Below are 8671 nucleotides of genomic sequence, written 5' to 3'. Positions count from 1 at the left end.
TACAATGGAACCATACAAGATTCTTCCTCCCTCATTTAGTGAGGCTGCACTTCTATTAAAAAGCATACCACCAAAAAGATTAATGTTATTCTTTGAAAAGAATAAAATAATACAATTATAATGTAATGTATATTGGTAGTTGTGGGTTTTTCGGGCTCTTTGCCCATGTTCTGAAGGTTGTTCTTCCTAACGTTTCGCCATTCTCTGTGTCCAGCATCTTCAGAGGACAACACAACAACCATTAGATCCAGGCCGTGAAAGCCTTCGCGAATGTAATGTATATTCATTATTGTGGAAAATGGTCAATTCTCCCTGTGAAGAAGGTAGTGGCATATAAAATAAAATAAATGTAGTTATTTGTAATTTGTAATTACTTCCAAGCTCTGGACCTGCCACTCAGGCATTAGCTGTTGTTCACTTTGAAGCCTCAATACAATCCAAGTCAGTCTTTTGGTAGTACTCCAAACTACAATGTGAACATAGCATTCAAATCTTTTGTCCTTGTTTTTACATCCTTTATTGTTTTTTTTTTAAAATAAGTCTTTTGTAAGAGCCAAGATCCTATTGGATTGTAGTGGAAGGTAAGCTTTACTACCACACTTACATGAGATCTCAGTTCAGGCTGCAAAAGTGCTACAGAGGAAATATGGAGACCCAGGGCTCTCAAAAGCTGCCACTATTTTTTTTCAGTGCTTGTTTCTAAGCACTCCTTGGAGCCAGGCATTGTTTAGAAATAAAACACTTAAACTTTAAAAAACATGGCTCGGGGTTGTGATTGGGGGGTCTAGGTATGCTGGGGATCATAAAACACCTTGAAAGGAGGCACATGAGGCTCAAAAGCTGCATATTTCTCATCCTGGCTCTACAGACATTTTTTTTACGGGTGCAGGACATTTCTGATCAATGACACCTTCCTTACCTGTCTGGCAGTAGAAGAATTTATACAGGATATTAGTTCAAGGTTGAGGAGATCTAAATACTTTTTGTACTTTTTTTTTTTTTTTGCAAAGAACAAGCTACTTCTTTTAACTGCTGTGAATTATTACAGTATGTTCAGCATTCATACAACAAAAGAGAAGCCATGTCTCCTGAGACATCTGAAGTACAAGGCTGGTGATTTTTTAGAGGTTTTTTTTTGAAAAAGCAAACAGAAAGGTCACCAAAAAAAGCAGGATCTTTGAACCTGATTGCCTCCATAAAAGTCAAGCATTACTCCGTAAAGTTGAGAATATGGTTACTCCCCGCCACTTGAGACTGTGGTGATCTATAATGCTAGCCTCAACTGGTGGATTACCAAGGAAAAAAAGCTCTCATGAAGGGATCTATCCATCATGGTAGTGCTTTAGAGCCAGTACTGGTTTTCTCTGACTGAATGGGGTTGAAGTTATCTTTCTTGTTATTATTAGGTGCCTCTGACTTATGGCAATTCTATGAATGAACACCCTCCAAAATGTCCTGTCATCAGCAGCCCTGCTCATTTCTGGGAAACTGAAGGTTGTGGCTTTCTTTGTCAAGTCAACCCATCTCATTTTAGGTTTTCTTTTTTTTTTCCTGCTGCCTTCGATTTTTCCTAGCATTCTTGTATTTTCCAGACAAAAATATCTAGAACAGTCTTGCCACCTTAGTTTCATCGTTTTCCTGTACATTCTAAAAACCTGCTCCAAAAGTTCGAAAGATTTTCCAGAACAATAGGTGAGGTGGCACTGGGGCTGCAGAGCGAAGGCATAATCAATAAAAATTGCTTCTCCACTCAACTGCCTTTCAACCAGCAGGAGTTTCTGCACAAAACTGCACTCAGAGATATGCTTGCTCAGAGAATGAAACTCTGGATACAATCCGGTAATTTAAATCCAATTTTCTTCTGTGATGATTCACAGCATACAACTTTTACCTGCTTTTCAAAACTGACCTAAGAAGTTGAAATGTTTTTCTCTTGCCAATAGTTAAGAACAAAAGAAACTTTTTTTACTTATAGATCAAACATATGCCTTGTGGTGATTTTTCATTCTTTGGCAGAAATCAAAGGGTGTATTGTGACTGTTTAATGTACCACAAGAGAGCCATACAAATATTGATCCCTATAATTAAGGTGCCATTGGGTCAAACTAGATGTAGATCACACATTCATAATTGATTTGCATCCAATAAGTAGCTAATGCTGTCCCTGCTCTTCCAGCCTGACCTATGATATGGGGCGGGGGGGGGGAGGCTTTAATTCTTTGCCCCAGTTGAAGTTGAACCTCAGGGTTTGCATGAGACTTGCTATAATTTGCAACACTGCAAATAATGCATGAACTAAGAGTCTGCTTAATAGCAAAAAGAAAGAAATTGCCTTATTACTCGCATACAAATAAACATGCTCGTTCTGTTTTGTATATTTCAAAAACCTAATCTTCACACTGTTTTTTTTGTTGAATAGTACAGAAGCCTTATCTATTAGTTCTAGATAAGAATGATCTGTCTTGTCCCTCTATCTCTGCCAGTGTACTAGGATCAATAATATGGCCTCTTATTATCTGAAGCAGGTAATGATTTTTCTACAACATCTCATGCTCTGCTTATTAGAATATACAATATGGGGAAAATACGCTGTGCCTTTAGCCTCTATCAAACAACTCATGCAATTATGTGAAACTTTCCCCAGCATTTTGAAAGCAGAAAGCAAATTTTGGAGGGTGAGAGTATATGAAAATATTTTCCCCAGTGGCATTTCATGGGGTGACAGTGCACAGAAGAGGAAAGACACAATAGTGCTGTATGGGATCAGCACACAGTACTATGAGTATAGGTAAAGGTAAAGGTAAAGGTTCCCCTTGGCAATTTTTGTCCTGTCGTGTTCGACTCTAGGGGGCAGTGCTCATCCCCGTTTCCAAGCCATAGAGCCAGCGTTTTGTCCTAAGACAATCTTCCGTGGTCACATGGCCAGTGCGACTTAGACACGGAATGCTGTTACCTTCCCACCGAAGTGGTCCCTATTTATCTACTTGCATTTGCATGCTTTCGAACCGCTAGGTTGGCGGGAGCTGGGACAAGCGACAGGAGCTCACTCCGTCGCTTGGATTTGATCTTACGACTGCTTGGTCTTCTGACCCTGCAGCACAGGCTTCTGCGGTTTAGCCCGCAGCGCCACCACGTCCTATAATGGCAAATAGGAAGATTGCTACCCCAATAAATACCCTGCACTCCATCCTATATTCTTGCTGAACCACTGTAGTTACATCATCCATGTATTTGCCACTGCTTGTTGCTCCTTCTGCACTCTTCCTATGGTTTTCTAGATTTACCACATGAATAAGGTAAAAGGTAAAGGTTCTCCTTGACAATTTTTGTCCAGTCGTGTTTGACTCTAGGGGGCGGTGCTCATCCCTGTTTCCAAGCCATAGAGCCAGCGTTTTGTCTGAAGACAATCTTCCGTGGTCACATGGCCAGTGCGACTTAGACACGGAACGCTGTTACCTTCCCACCGAGGTGATCCCTATTAATCTACTTGCATTTGCATGCTTTCGAACCGCTAGGTTGGCGGGAGCTGGGACAAGTGATGGGCGCTCACTCTGTCACGTGGATTCGATCTTACGACTGCTTGGTCTTCTGACCCTGCAGCACAGGCTTCTGCGGTTTAGCCCACAGCGCCACCACATCCCACATGAGTAACATTTCCCAAATACTTAGAATTTGGGTTCAAGCTAAAGTAGTAAAGATCTGGGGCACAATCCAGTGAAAGTCCAGTGTGTGAGAGTCCCTCTGACTTCAGTGGGACACTTAGCATTTAGCTATCACTACATTTACAATGAATGAGTCTTTACTAGGGAAGGGGTGCGCTTTTTGGCAAAAAAACCCAAATAATTCCTTCATTTAAATTGGACTACCAGATAGTTTATCAGGACTGGACTGGCTAAATAAACTGTTCTGTAAGAGAGAGTGATGCATTGTTGACATAAACCTCCAACAGTGTGTTCTAAAGATGTTTAACTTCATGGACAAGGAGCAAGTGTGTGTAGAAAATGATGCTAACAAAGATACTCACACCCAAAGAAAAGCAAAGGAAGAAAAATGATAAGATAGAGAGTGGCTTAGGAGATACACTGCACTGGAATCAGTCAAATGACTGTGAAACCCTCCGGCTAGATGATGAGAGAATTTGATTTAGTTCAGGTACAGTAAACTCAAGGGACTCCTAAGATGGAATTACATTTCAAAGGGCTGGTTTCTTTCCCTCCTGGAGAAACAGTGGGGAAGTGGATGAGAAAGTTAAAATATTCAAAGCTGTAGGCGATTCCTATCACACAAGCTAAACGTTGGTGAATATGGCAATCATTCCATGATAAAACTAGACATTTTTTTCCCCAATGCTGTGGAAACGATGAGGGTGATTTGTGTGGCCTCATTGTCCTTCACTGAGGGAGAGATACGGTTCTCCCATGATGTGCAGCCTAGGTTTCTAGCTTGAAACATTTAGAAGTACATAGTTTGAAGTCACCCTTCTGCAGTGCATCTGCTCTCGATGGTTAAGAGAAGACTAAACTCTATAGAACAAGCACAGCAGCGGCTCTCTTGGTGGGAGAGAGAAACCTACACTCAAGGTCAGTATTAGTCCTACTAGTACTGATATCCTGTGGATTCGGCCCCATTTGTATCTGCCACCAGGTTCATCAGAACTACCTCCCATATTAATTTCCCACAGTGCCTTAGTCATGCAAGTGTCTTTTAGGAAAACTAAAATGCTGGGCTTTTGTAGAACCACCACTGCCGTTTACTGCTGTGGTTTCAACAGTTCCTTGGCTGGGTCCCTGAAGAGATCCATGGAGCTCTAAGAGGCATTGGGGGAAGACTGGCAGAAACCTTGAAGGCCCCATCATGTGGTACTGTGCCAAATGACCTCTCCTCTCTCGTGTCTGCCCTGTGCACACTGCAAAAATGTCATGTGTTTATAGTAGGCAGTACAAGGATGGGAGTAATTTTGTATCTCTGGCAACATGTATCTCACATCTCATAATGGTCTGTGTTCAAAATGTTGTGCATGTTGGATAGAACATTTATGAAAATTATGGAAGTTGTGTTTGTGTGCTCCCATCTTTTTATATATAAGAACCTTGGTGAGCATTATGGACGTGCTTTCTATATGTGTTTGCATATGTGGGTTACATCTTTTCATGTATGGGGAAAAGATTATGGTAGCTTTTGGCAGGGAACAGCAACCCTAAATGAATTGCTTCTCTGCCAGGCTGCATCCCATGAAGGTAATTATAATTAATAGAACTCATTTCCCCAAAGCGAAAATGTTTAACTTCATTAGAATGCAGATGCATCAGGCCTTTCTCTACTAAATTGCATTGTAACAGGATAATGTGTTGTCAAGTTTTTTAGATGCAGGTCACTACTCTATGGAGATGTGTAGTAAAATTTTCTGACTATACTTGTGTGATCATAGCTGTTACATCATCCCAGTATATTATAACATTATCGTTACCATTAACACTGCCACGAAACACATTTGTAAGTAAATGCACACATTTCTGTTGTTTAGTCGTTAAGTCGTGTCCGAGTCTTCATGACCCCATGGACCATACAATGGTAGGCCCTCCTGTTTTCCACTGCCTCACAGAGTTTGGTCAAATTCATGTTGGTAGCTTCGGTGACACTGTGCAACCATCTCGTCCTCTGTCATCCCCTTCTCCTCTTGCCTTCACATTTTTCCTACATCAGGGTCTTTTCCAGGGAGTCTTCTCTTCTCATGAGATGGCCAAAGTATTGGAGCCTCAGCTTCAGGATCCGTCCTTCCAGTAAGCACTCAGGGTTGATTTCCTTCAGAACGGATAGGTTTGTTCTCCTTGCAGTCCAGGGGACTCTCAAGAGCCTCCTCCAGCACCACAATTCCAAAGCATCAATTCTTTAGTGGTCAGCCTTCTTTATGGTTCAGCTCTCATTTCCATACATCGCTACTGGAAAAAAACATAGCTTTCACTATGCAGACCTTTGTCGACAAGGTGATGTCTCTGCTTTTTAAAATGTTGTCATCACTTTCCTCCCAAGAAGCAGGTGTCTTTTAATTTCGTGGCTGCTGTCACCATCTGCAGTGATCATGGAGACCAAGAAAGTAAAATCTGTCACTGCCTCCATATCTTCCCCTTCTGTTTGCCAGGAATTGATGGGACCAGTGGCCATGATCTTAGGGTTTTTTTAATGTTGAGCTTCAGACCATTTTTGTGCTCTCCTCTTTCACCCTCATTAAGCGGTTCTTTAATTCCTCCTCACTTTCTGCCATCAGAGTGGTATCATCTGCATATCTAAGGTTATTGATACATTTCTTCCAGCAATCCTAATTCTGGTTTGGGATTCATCCAGTCCAGCCTTTCACATGATGTATTCTGCATATACAGTGGTGCCTCGCATAGCAACGTTAATCCGTGCAGCAAAAATCACTGCTAAGCGATTTCATCGCTATGCGATTTAAAAAAGCCCACAGAAACACATTAAAACCTGTTTAATGTGTTCCTATGGGCAAAAAACTAACCTTAAAGCGAAGATCCTCCATACAGCAGCCATTTTCGCTGCCTCTCAAGCGAGGAATCCGTACGAAAACACAGCGGGCGGCCATTTTTTTTACCCGGAGGCCATTTTGGAACCGCCGATCAGCTGTTAAAAAAATCATTGCTTTGCGATGATCAGTAAGCAAAGCAGGGAACCAATCATCGCAAAGCGAAAAAACCCCATTTAAAACATTGCAATGTGATCGCTTTTGCGATCGCAAAAAGTTAATCGCTATGCAGTTTCATTGCTAAACGGAGCACCCGTTAAGCGAGGCACCACTGTAAGTTAAATAAGCAGGGAGACAATATACAGTCTTGTCATACTCCTTTCCCAATTTTGAACCGATCAGTTGTTTCATATCCATTTTAACTGTTGCATCCTGTCCCACATATAGATTTTTCAGGAGATAGATAAGGTGATCAGGCACTCCCATTTCTTGAAGGACTTGCCATAGTTTGCTGTGGTCCACTCAGTCAAGGCTTTTGCATAGTCAGTGAAGCAGAAGTAGATGTTTTTCTGGAACTCTCTGGTTTTCTCCATAATCCAGCACATGTTAGCAATTTGGTCTCTAGTTCCTCTGCCCCTTTGAAATCCAGCTTGTACTTCTAGGAGTTCTCGGTCCACATACTGCTGAAGCCTACCTTGGAGGATTTTGAGCATAACCTTGCTAGCATGTGAAATGAGTGCAAACATTTAAATGAACACATTTAGAAGACGCTAAAACAGCAAGGAAATTTGTGGGGTTAAATGTGATGATCAGAACACTTAATGAGCGTTATCCATGGGTAAATTCAGCTTGCAAATTATCTAATACAGGTTTTAAATTATTTATCCCCAGCAACAACTGAAGAGGGTGAAAATATTATGACAAATTAGTCACAAACTAGCTATATGGTGGCTGAAACAGTAACTGGATAATTGTATGACAGTTTGTGACATCCTTTTCTACTAGTATCTAGTCTTTGCCACAGTGATTTCCTTGTGGGAGGAAATTCCATAGTTCAGTTTCTCTCTACCTACATATAAAAATTGACTGAGTTATTGTGACTCAGCTTCTTCATTAAGTAAAAAGTTCCTGACTGAGATGCAAAAGTAGAAAATACCTTTTATTTTACATATTTTCCCCTCAGCCTTCACACCTTACAAAATATTTTTACGTTTTTCCTGTTTTATCTTCTCTCCTACTCCTTCCACAGATAATTTTCATCTTATTCCCCCACATTTAAAAAAAGCATTTTTCTTTCACTCTTCTTCTTATTCCTTTATTTTTTTTTTTAAATGACAGGCAAAACCCAAAGAAATGAAACAAAACAAACAAAAGACAAAAATATGTGGCACCTTAAAGACTATTATATTTTAATGTAACCTTTCGTGGACATGTCCACTTCATCAGACCTAAAGAAACATAATGAAATAGAATGAAATGTAGATGAAACATCACTTTCACATTCATTGGTTACATGCAGTGATTAGGCCTATGTTTGTTTTAGGGTCCTGTTGTAAAAATCCCTCAAGAAGAAAATGAAAACAGACACCAGGTCTGAGCAGAGATGAGAGGAGGTGGGGGGGGGTAAGAGACAGAGAGAGAGAAAGAAAAAAGTGTGTGTGTGTGTGTGTGTGTGTGTGTGTGTGTGTCTGTCTTTCTGTGTGTGTGTATGTGTGTGTGTGTGTGTGTGTGTGTGTGTGTAGGAGGTTGAAGATGCAATTGAACTTCAAGAGGGGGGAAAAAGAATGAAAAAAGTTAACAAAGGAATCACTTGTGTTAATGCAGGGAATATAGACAGTTTTTACCTTAGAGCCTTGTGATGAGAGATGGCTTGGTATTTGTGAAGAAAATAACAGTGGTAGTGGATAACAACAGAAGTGTTAAATTTGGTAATAACTTAAGAAACCTAGGCTTATATTAAATCCATTTCTATGATGTGTATAAATATTATACATTTTCATGTACAATATTCTTGATTTGTAATGATTCTCTTCTAAAATAGTGACTTTCAAATCTTCCAAAGAGTGACATGGTAGAATGAAATAGTTAGAGACAGGTTTCTGTATATTGTGGTTTCTGATGTCAGGTTTGTGGCCTTTGATCCCTTTCCATAGAGATTGTCCTGCTTGCCCCATGTAGAGTGCAGAGGGCCATTGT

This window comes from Pogona vitticeps, chromosome 1 (genome assembly GCF_051106095.1).
Source record: "Pogona vitticeps strain Pit_001003342236 chromosome 1, PviZW2.1, whole genome shotgun sequence".
NCBI classification, from domain to species: Eukaryota; Metazoa; Chordata; class Lepidosauria; order Squamata; family Agamidae; genus Pogona; species Pogona vitticeps.
The sequence above is the reverse complement of the archived record's forward strand: the minus strand, read 5'-3'. Positions refer to the sequence as shown.